Source organism: Sceloporus undulatus, chromosome 3 (assembly GCF_019175285.1).
Source record: "Sceloporus undulatus isolate JIND9_A2432 ecotype Alabama chromosome 3, SceUnd_v1.1, whole genome shotgun sequence".
NCBI classification, from domain to species: domain Eukaryota; kingdom Metazoa; phylum Chordata; class Lepidosauria; order Squamata; family Phrynosomatidae; genus Sceloporus; species Sceloporus undulatus.
In genome coordinates, this window is record NC_056524.1 from 258,637,339 (window position 1) to 258,654,746 (window position 17,408).

Consider the following 17,408-nt stretch of genomic DNA (forward strand, 5'->3'; position numbering starts at 1 on the left):
TCCTCTGGTATGTTTGGGGAAAACCAGTTAGGTACTTTATAAAGTATATTGTTCAGCTTGAACTGGGTTCAGGAACAATGGATTATGATGAGAAGGAAGGTTAAAGAAACTCACCAGCATCATCTCAATATTCACTTAATTTAGCTAAATAATCTTCCTCAAATGTTTCTTAAAAAGGCAAAAAATGAAAACAAAAAAAGCCAACAGTCAAACACACAATTCAGGAGAGCCTCTTTTGCTCACACACTTGAACACTGCTTGGGAAGCAATAAAGATCTTGTGCAAGCAACAGCATGCTTATATGAGATAATGTAACTGTTAATTACATTTCTGAACGAAGGTTAAACTTAAATGGCATCAGAAGGAGGGGAAGTGATAATGATTTATTATTACTGAATAGATTTACTTCACCCTATTCAGGAATGACCCCTTCTGTACATCACCATTACTTTGCTTTGTGTCTACACTAGTGAAAGCTTCGTGAGCTGGAGGTCAGCTCTTACTGTGGTGAAGGACATTTCATTGCTGTGAAGGAAATTCTTAGAAGTGATGAAGAGAATCAGATTAGCTTTGACACCACGTGGACTGCTGGTTGATTGATTGTTTTCCTTCCTACTGAGATTAGTTGGTGCAGCTGCTTTAATAGGAAAAGAGTTTTTTTAAAAAGAAAGAAAGAAAGAAAAAGAACGAGAGAGATAAAACTACTTCCATTTGCAGCATTCTGTCTTCTCTTGCATATGTCAGCATTGGCAAGTTTCTCTGTGTTAGCTGAAAATTGGTCACAGAATTTATAGAAATGTCCTGGAGATTCACAGAAAGCTAGCTTGGATCACTTACTTTCATGTCCACGTTGGTCCAAGAGAGGGAGTGCTTTCACAGAATTATAGAATTGGAAAGGATTCCAAAGACCACATAGTCCAATTTAGTGAAATAACCTGTAACTAAAATATGCTGAGGGTTGAGTATCCAGCCTCTGCTTAAAAATCTCTAATGCTGGAAAGTGCATCACCTTCCAAGGGAATCAATGTGAATATTGTTGGATTTTGCATATTAGAATCATAGAATCATAGAGTTGGAAGAGACCGCAAGGGCCACCCAGTCCAACCCCCTGCCATGCAGGAAATCCAAATCAAAGCATCCCCGACAGATGGCCATCCAGCCTCCATTTGATGACCTCCAAGGAGGGAGACTCCACTACACTCCGAGGGAGTGTGTTCCACTGTCGAACAGCCCTTACTGTCAGGAAGTTCTTCCTAATGTTGAGGTGGAATCTCTTTTCCTGTAGCTTGCATCCATTGTTCCATGTTCTAGTCTCTGGAGCAGCAGAAAACAAGCTTGCTACCTCCTCAATATGACATCCCTTCAAATATTTAAACAGGGCTATCATATCACCTTTTAACCTGCTTTTCTCCAGGCTAAACATCCCCAGCTCCCTCAGTTGTTCCTCATAGGGCATGGTTTCCAGACCTTTCACCATTTTAGTCGCCCTCCTCTGGACACGCTCCAGTTTCTCAATGTCCTTTTTGAATTGTGGCGCCCAGAACTGGACACAATATTTCAGGTGTGGCCTGACCAGAGCAGAATATAGTGGCACTATTACCTCCCTTGATCTAGACATTATACTTCTATTGATGCAGCCTAAAATTGCATTGGCCTTGTTAGCTGCCGCATCGCACTGTTGACTCATGTTCAACTTGTGGTGTACTTGGACTCCTAGATCCCTTTCACATGTTGTCTCCTTAAGCCAGGTGTCCCCCATCCTATATCTGTGCATTTCATTTTTCCTCCCTAAGTGCAGTATCTTACATTGCTCCCTGTTGAAGTTCATTTTTTTAGCTGTGGCCCAGCTTTCTAGTCTAGTCAGGTCATTTTGAATTTTGATCCTGTCCTCTGAAGTATTAGCTATTCCTCCTAATTTGGTGTCATCTACAAATTTAATAAGTATGCCCCCAATTCTTTCATCCAAGTCATTGATAAAGATGTTGAACAGCACTGGCCCCAGGACAGAGCCCTGTGAGACCCCTCTGGTCCCTTCTCTCCAGGATGAAAAGGAGGCATTGTTGAGCACCCTTTGGGTTCGTCCGGTCAACCAATTACAAATCCATGTAACAGTTGCCTTGTCTAGCTCACATTTTACAAGCTTGTTTGCAAGAATGTCATGGGGAACTTTGTCAAAGGCCTTACTAAAATCAAGATATATTATATCCACAACATTCCCTTCATCTAACAAGCTGGTAACTTTATCAAAGAACGAGATAAGATTTGTCTGGCATGACTTCTTTCTCTGAAACCCGTGTTGAGTTTTTGTGATTATGGCATTGCTTTCTAGATGTTCACAGTCTCTCTTTTTAATGATCTGCTCCAGAATCTTTCCTGGTATTGATGTCAGACTAACTGGATGATAATTGTTTGGATCCTCTTTCTTCCCCTTTTTGAAGATAGGGACAACGTTTGCCCGCCACCAGTCTGCTGGGACTTCTCCTTTTTTCCAGGAGTTTTCAAATATGATTGCCAATGGCTCCGATATTACATTTGCCAGTTCTTTTAACATTTTTGGATGTAGTTCATCTAGTCCTGGAGACTTAAATTGATTTAGATTAACAAGGTATTCCTCTACTATCTCTTTACTTATTCTGTGCTGAATTTCCCCTATTCTGTCCTCTGCTCCATTATCCTCAGGTTGAGCACCCTTTGCCTTTTCTGAGAAGACTGAGGCAAAGAAAGTGTTGAGTAATTCTGCCTTTTCTCTGTCCCCTGTTAGCATTTTGCCATCTTCTCCACGCAGTGGCCCTACCGTTTCCTCCTTCTTCCTTTTGCTGCGGACATATCCAAAAAAGCCCTTTTTGTTGTTCTTAACCTCTCTAGCAAGCCTGAGTTCATTCTGTGCTTTAGCTTTTCTGACTTTACCCCTACACATGCCTGCTATTTCTTTGAATTCCTTTTTTGTGATTTCCCCCTTTTTCCATTTCTTATACATGTTCCGTTTCAAACTTAGCTCGGTTGAAAGTTCCTTAGTCATCCATCCTGGTTTCTTGAGACACCTCCCATTTTTCTTTCTCACTGGAACTGTTTGAAATTGTGCCTTCAGTATCTGTCTTTTGAGAAACTCCCATCCGGCCTGAATTCCCTTCCCTTTTAGTATTTCTGACCACGGGATCACCCTCAATACTTCTCTAAGTTTACTGAAATCCGCTCTCCTAAAGTCTAGAATGCATGTTCGACTATGCCTGGCTTCTCCTTTCCACTGTATAACAAACTCCAGGAGAACATGTTCACTTCCACCTAAGGATCCCACCACTTGCACTTCATTAACCAAGTCATCCTTGTTGGTTAGGATCAGATCTAAAATAGCTGAGGCCCTTGTTGCCTCTTCCACCTTTTGGACAATGAAATTGTCTTCGAGGCAAGTGAGGAATTTACTAGACCTTGAGGATTTGGCTGAGTTTGACTTCCAACAAATATCAGGGTAGTTGAAGTCATCCATCACTACTACATTTCTCCTTTCTGAGTGTGTGGTCATCTGTTCTAGAAAGGCATCATCCAATTCTTTCATCTGACTTGGGGGTCTGTAGTAGACTCCCAGAATGACATCCTTGTCGTTACTCTGCCCTTTAATTTTTATCCAGATGCTCTCCACCTGGCTTCCAGGATTGATGTCCTGGATCTCTTCACTGGTGTAAATGTCCCTGACATATAGGGCTATTCCTCCTCCTTTCCTGTTTGGCCTGTTTCTCTTAAAAAGGTTATATCCCTCTATTTCTACATTCCAATCGTGAGACTCATCCCACCAGGTTTCAGTGAGGCCAATTATGTCATATTTGCTTTGTTGCACTAGGATTTCGAGTTCATCTTGCTTATTTCCATTGCTCTGTGCATTAGTGTAGAGACATTTATTAAGACCATGTGTTCCCTTTACTTGCTGCCTGTGCAAACATTTTTGCCTCCAACTGTTCGGTCCTTGCACTGTTTGCCTTGTTCCCTCTATGACAATTTGACTATTTTCTCCAGCCTTTTTGCCTTCCAGAATACTGTCTCCCTCCTCTGAATTGTGTCCCTTTTTGTAATTGTGCTGTTTTGTAATTGTGTTATCAATGGCAATTTCATTCAGATATTTTGTCAGTCTGTTTGAAATTTTTCCCGGAACACCTGTAACCACTTGTTGTTTCTTTTCCCACAGACATGGGATTCTAAATTTTTAGGTTGCAGAATTTCATAATCTCTTCCTTCTCTTTGTCTTCCATCCATTTGTCCTTCAGGATTATCAGATCTACAATACTGTTGCCATCCAATCTTCAACAGTTGTTTTCAAGAAGCTGTTAAACTTTCCCTTCCTTTCCACTTCCTACTCCTTTAAATATAGTACCACTTTCAATAGACAAAGCTTATTCCCAAGTAAATATGTTCAGCACTGGGCCAGTAGAAGCAAACACAGTTTTTTTTTTCCAAAGTTGTGATATTGCTGTGAATTGCTTGGGTTCAAAATGAAAAATTGCATATGCTCAGAGGATAACCTCAGGACTAGAAAATAAAGGTTGACTGTCATATTTTGTTCTAATATATCCAGACTGTAAAGCAGTTGTAACACATAACATGGGTGTGTGTGTGTGTGTGTGTGTGTAGAAGACAAAATTTTAGTTGAACATATTATCAGGATATATTCATGTCAGCTTGTTTTGTATTTTGTCTTTTCTATTTTTCCTTGCTAATTTTGCTCCATATTTTACTGGTGTTTTAATAGCTCATACTGTTGCAAGTTGCTAAGAACATTTTTAACCAGAGAGTGTGTTGGGGGAAGTTGCAATGCTAGATCAATACTACAGATATATTTTGTTTATAACAATTTTGCCCACCCCTGACCCTGTGTGTTTGAACATGTGCTAAGTTTCTTTCAACAAGGAGAGAAGGAAAAATGACTATTAGTGATGTGCCAATAACTGTCTTTCTTCTGTGAAGAGACCCAACTCTGGATTCTTGCAATTTATCTTTTCTGCTTGCCCTCTCAGAGTGGAGGCATTTCTTCACTTTTGTATACCTAACTTAGATAAGAAAGCAGACATCCTATTAGATAAAAATGTGATCATCATCCCCTAGAGCATATTTACAGAAAACACATTATTGCTAATGGCAATAATAATAATAATAATAATAATAATAATAATAATAATAATAATTTGTTTTATTTATATACTGCTATTCCAAAGATCATAGCGGTGAACAGCAAGTAAGCTAATTAGCAAGTAAGCTAATTTTCCCCCAACAGTCTGGGTACTCATTTTAGCGACCTCGGAAGGATGCAAGACTGAGTCGAGTCTTGAACTCGCAACCTTGTGGTTTCGAGTGAATGGCTGCAGTACAGGCATTTACCCACTGCGCCACCAGGGCTCCAAATACATGGTTTCCATCTTTGCATTCTCTTGTTCAGATAGAATTCTGGTTCAGATGATAAAATTATGGTTTTGCTGATAACTTCAATTACAAAAGGAAGTGGAACAAGGGAAGAGTTCAATGATATGATTAAACTAATTGTTCACCAGGCTGTGAGTCTGTGTGTCATTCACATCATGTCTAAATACTCTATGATTTCTTGCAAACTTGCTGCAGCCTAGTGGATCCTTCGATGCTCATGGAAAACCCTGTGCTTGAACAAGAGACTTGTATAAATTGTGGAAGAACTGCATCCAGAATCAGCTGGCTTATTCTGTTAGGGAGGACAACATAGGTTTTGATAGGGCCATAGGAATATCATTTCAAAAAATAAAAATAAAGCTTCCCCTGACAAATGGGATTAAACTATCAGTCTTCAATATGGAACAATTGTTCCAGGAGATGGTGGTATTTGTTGTTGCACTTCCTGTTCTTTTTATTATCATTTTCATTTTCAATCCAAACAACATTTTGACAGTCACACAATATTTTGGGTTATCCCCCTCCCTTTTCTATGTATTCAAAAATATTTCATACTTACTATCACATGAGTTGGGATGATGATGTAGTGGTTTGTTCCAATAGTTCTTCTATTCCTATTTCCAAGATGTTTCTGCCCTCTTTCTCTTCTTTCCCTTCATCACCCCAGAAAGTCCTCCTTTCTCCAAATCCTTCATGCAAAAGAGGAAGGATCCAATAAGAGTGTTGCTGCACTGGGAACATCTCTTTCTCTGTCACTTAGGGCCGGAACAGATTGTTCTAAAGGAGTGGCTTGACAACACCCTTTTGATCACCGTATCGGGGCCATGGCAATCACATGCCCCAGCCCTGATCCAACGTTTTTCCAGCCCAAAAAGAAGAGGTAAAATTCTGCTCCTTTGGGGGGCAAAAAAAGGGCAGCTTTTCTGTCATGGCACCAGCTTTTTGGCTGCATATAAACGCTGTGACACTAGAGCACTGCAATGCTGCCCACAGTCTGGTCAAGTGGGTGGTTTGATGCTGGCTTGGGGATGTCATCTAGGCATGTGTCATCTAAATGCTATGCCCCCATACCACCCCCCAAGCCGGCATATTGTGCCGATCTGTTTCACCAGTTACTCATAGTTTCAGCTGGGTTTAATGCTAACCCTGGGAAACAAGGCAAGACTAGGAAAGAGGAAATAAGGGGGTCAATCATCCATCGAGTTCAAAATAATGATCTCTTCATATACAGCTGGTGGTGATCATTTATTAATAAGCAGAGTATTTGGAGAGGAGGAGGGTCGGTCTTTCCCCAGCACAGCAACCTACCAGTTCAGTTCCAAATCCTTAGAGAGATTTTTTTAATTAAATTATTTTTTAGAGTGGTAGATGTTGTAACAGGGCAGCAGGAGAAGAAGGACTCTTCTGTTGCCAACAAAGTTGATTTCTCTCCCATCCAACTTTCCAACCTCTCATCATTGCTCCTTAAAACATGTTTAGATAGAGAAACAGAAGGAAGCAATAAGAGGGGACATAAAACATAACTAAAATTGCCAGTCAGAATCCATCCAAGAAAGGACATGAAAGGTGGTAGTACAATTTCCTTTCTGTTTGAGCCCACTAACACAGCGATGGACTGAGTAACTTTATTATTCCCATACTGCTGGCAAGCAGAATTAATAGAAAGGTGAAAGGATTTGCCCAAGACTTCTTTAATCAGTGCATCATCACTTAAACATCACTTCTTGGACACATCCTTTCATTACACTATATGTTATTCTATTAGGAGAACTTCCATTGACTTATGTGGGGGCCATTTTGGTAGTTGGGGGTTTTGGTGATCGAGGCAGTTGCTAGATATGAGATGAACTGACAGGAAGGAGTACAAACAGACATAAAGAAATCAACACATGAGTTTTAGTATCAAAGTGCTATAACGGTGTAGTTATAATTGTGTAATATATGCCCGGAAGACGAATCCAGTGGTAACATGACAGTGGTGTGATGGTTGGAAACAGTGGAACTGAGAAAGTCTGGTCCCTCTTCTCACTGCAGCATCCTATCAACTTTCAAAATAGACCTGTGAAACCCCTGAGCTCCAACACAGAGGACTGAATTGGGGAAGTGAGCAAAAGAAAATCCTATTTTGACTGCCAGGGGTATCATGAATTTAGCGCAGGGTTTTTATCATAAGCTTCTTGATTACTCAACTCTCTTTTCCCTGGTTCCATATGGCTCTCCAAAACCAAACTTTATGATCAGCCTAAATATCAGAATGAACTAAGGCCGTTTGAACTGAAGAGCTGAGAAGAAAGCATAGATTGATGGAAGACTTGGAAGTAGAAATTCAACCATGACGGAGTTACATACAGCTCTGTTGTTATTATTATTTGATGTCAAGTTGGGTTCAGTTTCCAGAAGACAGAGGAGAAAACAAGAGTCCTCCAAGAGTCAATCATCTCCAGTCCTGTTCAGTTCTTTCAAATTCAGGGCTGCGGCTTTATTGGATCAATCCATCCATCAATGAATTCGATTTCCAATGAGAGTTCACATTTTGTTTGCTCTGGGACATATTTATTTGTATTTTTAGCCATCCATGCTATCTGTAAAACTCTCCTCCAGCATTTCAAGTGAGTTGATCTTCTTTGTATTTGCTTTCTTCACTTTCCAGTTTTCGCAACCATACATCTCTAGTCCCTATAATTGTCTGTATGAGATCATCTAAATATGATTTTCTACCTTCACTGGTGAGCTGCCGCCGGGCATTCCAATCGCGTCCCTGCTCCGTTCCAGGAGGCACGATTTGGAAGAACTGTTTCCAAGCATTCTCGGAAATTGCGCCCCCAGGAATGGAGCAGGGACGTGATTGGAACGCCCGGCGGCAGCTGTGACGTTCCTCCGTGCTGTAAGATGTGTTCTGGGGCCCATTCCGTCCCCAGAATGCCCCCCTTTTTAGCACGCAACGGGCCCGTTCCTGGCCCAATGCGATAAATTCCAATGTCTAAATCATCATGCACATACTAAGGGGACACAGTGATGCATTTAGGTGTCTACATATGTGTGTATACATACATTGCGAAAACAATTCCTTTAGTTCTCACAAGCACCAGTTGTCATAGCACCCTCCTGTATTTAATTGAGATTTCTACTCTAGTAGTCTCTCAGAAATATATTGTATAATGGTGATCAAATGTGGCACACTTTAATCATATAGATGCACACATATATTTTAGCAAACAAAAACATATTAGTACTTGATTTTAGTGTACTGTTAGAAAATATGCAACAGTTGTTTTGAAAATAAGTTAAGAAAGCCCACACTTGTCAAGCACTTTTTAAATTTCAATATATTTTATGTATTCTGACAGGAGCTTTATTTTTAAACGGTAACCCATCCTCTCATGCTATCTCATAAACAGCTTTTGAAAATCTCCAGAGCTTCAGAAATGGCTTGTGATGCAGCATGAGAAGGAGGAAGGAAGAGAAGAAAAGCTGCCATGCCCTTCTGTTATGTGGGTTCAGCAACTCAGAGCTCTGAATTGCAGCTTTTTTTTTTTTTGCTACCTTTCCCCTCTGCCAACAGTCAAGATTTGAGGAAGTATATGGGATAAAAGGGTAACAGCTTTTTAAACCTGAAATGTAAATGAGGAGGGGAAACCTGTTAGCAATAGGTTAACTCATGAATAACTTTCTTGCTCTCTATTTGCCAAGGATGATTCTGCCCTGGTTCAAAGCCCCAGAGTAGTTTGCTTGGTGTGTGTGTGTGTGTACCTGTTGACTTATGGTGATCCCATGTATTTTATAGGGTTTTCTTAGGCAAGGAATACTCAGATGTGATTTTGCCATTTCCTTTCTCTAGAATACAGCCTATAGCACCTAGTACTATCCAGGGCTGACCGTGCTTAGGTTCCCATAGCAGACAAGAGCTGGTGCTTTGGGGGTACTTCAACCACATCCTGAACCAACTGATGTTTAGCCATCCTCTTTAAGGGCAGTCCCATTTGTCCTTGTACTTAAACCATATCCTGAACCAACTGACATTTAACCATCATCTTTTAGGGTAGTCCCATTTGCCATATGTTTCAGTAGCCCAAATATCAAGACTTGACATAGCCTGCAGACTATTTGCAGTCCTTATATATATATTTGTAATTTTTAAAAAATCACCTAAATGCCCCCAAATGCTTTATAGAGGGCTTGTGGTGCAATTTTGACATGCCAGATTTCATGTCACTGTTAGAAATAAATGCCTTCCCTGAGCTTAAAATGGCCCGGGGGGGGGGGGGGGGGGGGGAAAGACATGACAATGTATCCCCAGAACCTCTACAGGACATTGGGGAACATTTGGAGGTAAAAATAAAATTGCATGGGGTGCAGCCCTCTGAGACTTCATGGGGAACAATGTGGTCCCCTAGGCCCTCACAGTCACCCATCCCATGGTAAAAAAAAGATGGATGTTGGAATTATGAGACTTATGCCCAGATGCAACCTTAAGTGATCACCATAATCCAAATGCCAGATATATATGCTGAGTTTAATCTAAAGCAAAAGTTTTTGAGACCCACCTGAAAGTGATTTGCTCAGTGCAAAATATCCAACAAATTATAAGACAATTTAAGATTTTTTTTAAAAAAAAATCTAGTGAAATTTCTCTGAGAGATGCTACCAATGCCTGCTTTCTTATATGCAGCTGAAATTTTTCAGAAGATGCTTGCTAGCACACAAATTTCCCATATGACAATAAACGCTCCATAGGAAATTTCAATCTTATTTAAGAAGCCTATTCTAATTAAGGGGGAAACGAAGTCCTTTGAGGGCTTCCTTTCATTGGGAAATAGCCATGATATGCAGCACAGAAAATGGTCATTGGTTATTCAGAGTAGCAACCATTTATGGAATTTTATACCATTTTTATGATCTGATTACATGGACAGATACTTGATTAGCATGCCTGCAACTGACCAAAGTCTTCCTTTAAAACTGTCATAAATGCAGAGTACTTGGAAATTGCTGGTATAGGTTGGTTTTCCCTTGCCCAATCTTACACTTCTTTCCATTTCCCCCCCTCTCTCTTGCATGCTTTCTCTTTCTTTTGCTAAGAGTCAGCACTTACAACCATTTGATTTGACATGCTGCCGTTGAATCCTGTTTTATATGCAGAGTAGTATGAAAGCAGCTGTGAGGGAATGCTGACTTTTTACTTCTAGTGCTATAAAAATATGCATTTTTAGAGCCTTCCTGTTTGGCTTGCTTTTACAGTAGCATGTACACACACAAAATCAGCTTTGATGGTTGGAAGGAGAATCAACAGAATATCTGTTGGGCTCCTTCAGCATGAAAGCTGGAGTATATGTTTTGCCAGGAATGCTACAGAGAATCTTTTTCCTTCCATGATGAATCAAATCTACCCCCCTCTTGAAAATAACATATACAAATAACATCTAGGGGTAGCTGTGCTGTCCATATAGCAAATCCAATAACAACCAAACAATGATATCTTTGTAAAGTCGAAGGCTTTCATGGCCGGCATCCATAGTTTTTTGTGGGTTTTTCGGGCTATGTGGCCATGTTCTAGCAGAGTTTCTTTCTGATGTTTTGCCAGCATCTGTGGCTGGCATCTTTTGGAGGCAATTAGCTTACACATTTAGCTTACACACGTAAACCGCTTAGGAAGTACTTAAGTGCACTGTTAAGCACATAAGCACATGTATAGGAATGTACTTGCTATTGCTATTAGTGTGCTGCTGCTAATGCATTTGAAAATTTATTTCATGTCTTTTGTTCCTGGTCCCCACATGACCATGAAGCTGACTGGCCCTTTTTTGTATTGATGTCTGTCTAGACCAGTGGTTCTCAACCTTCCTAGTGCTGCGACCCTTTAATACAGTTCATCATGTTGTGGTGACCCCCCAGCCATAAAATTATTTTTGTTGCTACTTCATAACTGTAATTTTGCTATTGTTTTCTGATGGTTTTAGGTGACCCCTGTGAAAGAGTTGTTCAACCCCCAAAGGGGTCATGACCCACAGGTTGAGAACCGCTGGTCTAGACCATCTTAACAGACAACAGAAGTAACATCTGAGACAAAATGTAGGTTTGTGACTCTAGCATGATCATTTTTCTTCTCCGGTATGTTTTTTTTAAAAACATCTTTGCCTAAAGAAGCCAGTGAAGGTTTGAAAGCTTGATTACACATTTTTAATTGGTCCAATAAAGGCATCACTGTTTTGTAGAGTTGGGATTTTGTTGTATTTTGTTGCGTGGCCAAGACATATATTCCTGAATATGTTCTCTAAATCAGTATAATTTCAATTGGTGATATGTGGGTGGTGCTAGTCTTTATTGGCTACCAGTCCAGAGCAAGTTTCCAGGAAAGAAAGAAACAATGGTAGCCATGAAGCACAAATATAGTGCTAGTTCCTGCACAGGGGGCTTAAAAAAACACCTTATGCTTAACAAGCACTATAATAAACTTTATCAAACATTACTAAGTGCTAACAAATACTGGCACCAGCATTCAGATCATGGTCAACAGCAGACTTTAGTGTGGTACAGACATACAGTTGGGTGTTTTTAGAAGATAAATAAGACATTCCAATAAGAAGCTCACTTGCTTACATATTAAAAGCCTTTTAAAACCCAAATGTCTTGTCTACTGGCAAAAGGAAAGCAGGGAAGAAGACAGCCTAGCCTCACCAAGTAGCCTGTGATGGTGGCAAGACCAGAGAAAGCCTTTCCTTGTAGATCATAGGATTCTGGCAGGTTCAGGTGGTCTTTCGGATAGTCTGGATCTAAGCCAGAACCTTCTCAATGCTGCCACTACTCCTTCCATCAGTGCCTCAACACTTCTGGTCTTCCCCCAGTTGTATGCCTTCTTGGTACAAATTTGTTCATCAAGTGAGCAATGGGCATGTCATTGGGAAGAAATTATATTGCTACTCTGAGGGATTGGCCTAAAGCCTTAAGCCACTAATAATAGTTTCAGAATACTTTGCTTTATCAAACAAGCTTCATTTATATTATTATTATTATTAACCTTTATTTATAAAGCGCTGTAAGTTTACACATATACCACCTAAGCAGTGTCTAAGCGGTTTACAAATGTAAGCTATTTGCCCCCAACAATCCGGGTACTCATTTTAGCGACCTTGGAAGGATGCAAGCCTGAGTCAAGCTTGAGCCTTTTTTCTGGTCTTGAACTCGCAACCTTATGCCACCACTACGCTTCCTATCACTATTATCACTATTAGAGGCAGCACTAAAGTGCTGATGATGACAATAAAATGTAATATCTATAGCAAAGGAATAGTGCCAGGTTGGAAAGGTTTACATTTTCACTGTCCCAGACATCCAAAAGCAGCTGGCATCACTTCTTCCATGTTACTAATGGCATTGTGCCCCTGTGGATGCTGGAAAGGAAAACAAGTCAAAGTCTCTCCCCACCCTTCCCCGTTACTCTGGAGCCCTTGCCATAATTGTTTCTGTGGTTCTAAGGGTGGTACTATTTACTACTGACTACCCTTTTATGGTAGTACTATTTATATTTATGGTGCCTATCAGGATCACAGGAGGAGAAAAATCTTAGCATGCCTCTCCATCAGTAATGTGTGTGTGTCTTTATGTACATGCACTCAGATGTGTAAGTATGGCTAGCCACTACAAAAACAAGATATGTCTCCTCAGGCTAAATGGTTTGTGCCCACTGTGCATGGCATAGTTGTTTGAATGTTGCTCTATGACTTTGGAGATTAGAGTTTAATTCCTAGCTTGGCCCTGAAACTCACTGGGTGACCTTGGGCAAGTCACATGTTCTTTTTTTTTATTATTATTATTTTTGAGATCTCAATTTTTATTAGTTATAATCATACATACATACAACCAAACACTCATTACATCATCTTATACAGATGTTATTGCATCACTATATTACCTTCCCTTTCGTTTTCTTATCTTATCTTCTTGTCTTATTGTGTGACCCATATTACCATTATCATTTACACTCTCCCCAAATACTTCTTCCTCACTTCCTTTACCCTCTGTAACTCATCTCATTTTCTTAGCACCATCTTCTCTGTCTCTTCCCATTCAATTTTCTTACTTTCATTTCACTTCCATTCTTCTCCTTCATTTATTCCTAATGCAGGATCCTACCTTATCGTTTACTATTTATAACATGCCTTTCTTAAATTCTTATCTTTCTTATCTCTTTGTTCTTGTTATATCATCTATTTTCCGCTTGTTCCAATTTGCTACTTATCTCGCTTTCATCGAGATTTATCCATCTAACCCCCGATATCCTTAATACATTTCTTACTATCTACAGTAGTAAGCCTAGCTTCTTTCACAGTCTGTTTTAATATTTCTTTCATCACATTATACTATTATCTCACCCCATCGTTCCTTCAGAAAAGCATATACTAGCTCCCTGTCCATATCAAAGCTCTCTATTGAGTTATTTCTTATTAATTGTGTTAATTTGTCCATCTCAACCATTTCTAATAGTTTCATTATCCAATTTTAATCATCTGGTATATCTACAGTTTTCCATACTTGTGCATAAATTATTCTTGCTATGGTGGTCATATAAAATAGTGCTTTCCCATGTTTCTTTTCTAGTTCGTCCTCAAATATCCCTAACAGAAAATATTCTGGTTTCATTTCTAATTTGATATGTAAGATGTTGCATATTAATACCGTTATATTCTTCCAAAATTTCTTTGCATACTTACAGCTCCACCAACAGTGAAAGAAAGTTCCTTTTGTTTCTTTACACTTCCAACATTTATCATCCCACTATTTATAAATCTTAGCAATTTTATCTGGTGTAAGATACCATTTGAAAAACATTTTATACCAATTTTCTTTCAAGGTTTGAGAAGCTGTATGCCCTAGTCCTTTATTCCACATATCCATTGACTCAATTGAATTGGGTGGCCCACATAATTTGTCACATGTTCTCAGCCTCAAGGGAATACAAAGGCAAACCAAATCTTGCCAAGAAAATCCTGTGATAGGTTTACCTTAGTGTTGCCATAAGTCAGAAACAACTTGAAGGCATATAACAACAAAGTAATGTAATGGTAATGAACTTCTGATCATGACCAGACTAGATATTTTCTCTCTCCTTCTCACATGGCCAGAGTGAGACTCACCACCATCTTCTCTCTTGGTTACATACATATGTGCACATGTAACCTGGTACATATGCGCGCGCGCGCACACACACACATACTGCCTCCCTTAGAAATATTGCAGCCACTGAAAAGAAAGAAGAGGATTAGTAACTTGACAATTCCACCTTCACACCCATCTACTGAATACTTCTCCATCCACACTTGTCAGCAAATACCCTTGCACCTGTTTTTATCATTTTATCATTTTGATGGACTTTTCAGCCTTTTTAGCAGTGGAATGCAAAACAGAAGAGGAAACTATTGTATGGAAAAAGATGAGGAGAATAGAGCAGAACAGGTATGAGAAAATTTACTAAAGCATGTCCATGGAAGAAAGACAGACTAGGAGTAGCAAAAGGAATCAAAACAACAGACCCACAGGAGAAGGAGTGGCAGGGCAGAGTTGTATGTAGCCATGTACATTGAGGAGAAAGCACAGGCAGGATCAAAAGGCTCTGCAAACCATTCTGGCTTGTTCCAGACCTAGCATGCAGCATTACTCTAGTTTTAAAAATAGGTACTTTGAACTGTGCTTTGAAACATTATGGAATCTAGTGTAGAAAATAAAACTATCTTTAAAATTTAACAAATATATTGCAATAGGAATGGGCTTTTGTCAGCTATGCAGTTGCATTTCTCAGTTTTTTGACAGTCTACAAGTGCAGCCTGTGGTAGCATTCCTTGCAGCAGCCCAGTCTCAACATAATCAATATGTACAAAATGTAACAGTGCATAAAGATGCCATTGTAGTTTGCTAAAAATGAGTGTCAGGGTGAAATAGAGGGGTCCTGCCCAGTTAAAATATGTAGATGTAGAAGAAGGTAAAAGAAAGCCAACCGGATGCCGAAAATGTCCAAGCCATCATTACTAAAAATCAACAAAAAGCAAAGCTGGGGACTGGAGGTTCATCTACACTGTAGAAATAATGGAGTTTGACACCACTTTAATTGCCATGGCTCCATCTTACAGAATCCTGAGATCTGTAGTTCTGTGAGCCATCAGCACACTTTCAAAGAGAAGGCTAAAAAGCTTATAAAACTACAAATCCTAGGATTCGATAGGATGGAGCTGCAGTATTTAAAGTGATGTCAGACTGCATTATTTCTACAGTACAGAAATATCCAAATTGTGCAAGGTCTTGGTGAGACAAAATATTTGTCTGAATTTGAAAAAGAATGAAACAAATATTGATCGCAGTAATAATGAATTATATCAGGATGAATTTCTATAATTCTAGCTGGTCCCAAATGTTAAAAATTTATAGGACCATTATATAAGTGGTGGCAGTGGGAAACGAGAGCAAATAGTGCTTTCTGAGGCAGTATCAGTGGGTGAGGACCTACAAATGGTTGAACCTTTGTAAGGAAATGGGATGTGCAAATTAGACACAGTACAGAGTGAGGCACTTTGTATTTTTGTTAACATGCAGTGAGCTGTATGTTGGTGTGTTTTGTAATCTTCTTTCCCCACTTTTCAAATATGATTGCTCACCTCCCTCTCTGTGTTGCTTCATATAAGTAGGTTCATCCAATATGTGACCCAGAAAACACTATCTGGAAGATGGATCTCAGATAAAGAAAATTTATTAATGTGTAACAAGATGGGGGGGGGGGCAGGATGTGAGTGTCAGTCACATACTCATCACATTGAGGAGTTAATATCTGTATCTGCATTTCATTCTAATTGATGGTTCTGTCGGCTGTTTGAAAAGCGTTAAATTGCCACTGCTTATGTGATGGAATGTCTATTGTCGAAGTATGAATGAAAACGAAGTCTCGTCCCTGCAGTCAGTTTAGAAATGATTTGTAGCGAATTGACTTTGAATGTTTAGATTAGAGGTCAGAGTTCTACTTTGAGGGCAAGCGTGTTGAGATAGAAATATGCCTGAAACTGCCACCATTATACTTTGCCATTAAGGAAACCATTTTGCTAAGAATACCAACCGGGCAGTGATTTTGATTCATTTAAAATGGGAGAGAGATGAAAAGGAAAAGGGAAGAAGGTGGGGGGGGGGAGACCCACATACAAAATAGATCAAATCAGATTGGCAGGATAAATTCAAAGTCAGTTAATCAGTCATTGAAGAACTGTGCATTTATCTACTGGTGAAGAATAGAACATTATATCCAGATGGAAGCATTTTACTGAAGTTTTAAAGGACATGGAATGTCACCCTGAAATTTCTGCCGTTACTCAGCATTTCTTTCCTTTGTAGATGGCTTGATAAAATGATTTCCTTAATCTGATTTTTTAATAGAATGAAAAGCACTATTTGTATGAACAAAAAAAAGGCAATTCTACACAGAAGTTAACACTTGCAAATGTAAAACAACAACAAAACTACTCTCTCTATAGCATTTTTACTATTTAATGCAAAATTGTCTATTGTTGCAAACCAGGGCCAACCAACATTCCATGTAAAATCTTCCACAACTGTAAATGGGAAACTATATTCCATGGAAAACTTCAAGTGCTTCAAATCAAGACTCCTGTACTATGTGAAATTTCCCCAAGGTTTAAAATGCCTCTTTAAACAGGTTCTTATGGCAGAAGGAGCTGCAGACTGAATGGGGAATGTTCACAGGTGTTGTCCAGTCTATTTGCAGGAAGCAGTGTATCTTGCAATAACTATGGAGGAAATTACAGACTTCCTAGGATTGGTACAAGCACATATTCAGCCAAAATTAATTTCAAAATTGATCTACCTGTTGGATATCCCTGGAAATAACGCTAGATTTTAAAAAATATAATGAAAATATAATACCATCCTTAGGAGCATGTTTTTCAGTGAGAAAAGTTGGGTGGTATGATGACAGAGGTATTTTCCAGATATAACTTTGTACATTGTTT

General features: G+C 39.4%; 1 protein-coding gene across 1 annotated transcript in view; it reads left to right on the forward strand.

Annotated features, from left to right (window-relative positions):
- NAALADL2 (N-acetylated alpha-linked acidic dipeptidase like 2) overlaps positions 1–17,408 on the forward strand; it is a 767,772-nt gene that overhangs the window by 170,995 nt on the left and 579,369 nt on the right. The window lies entirely within an intron of this gene.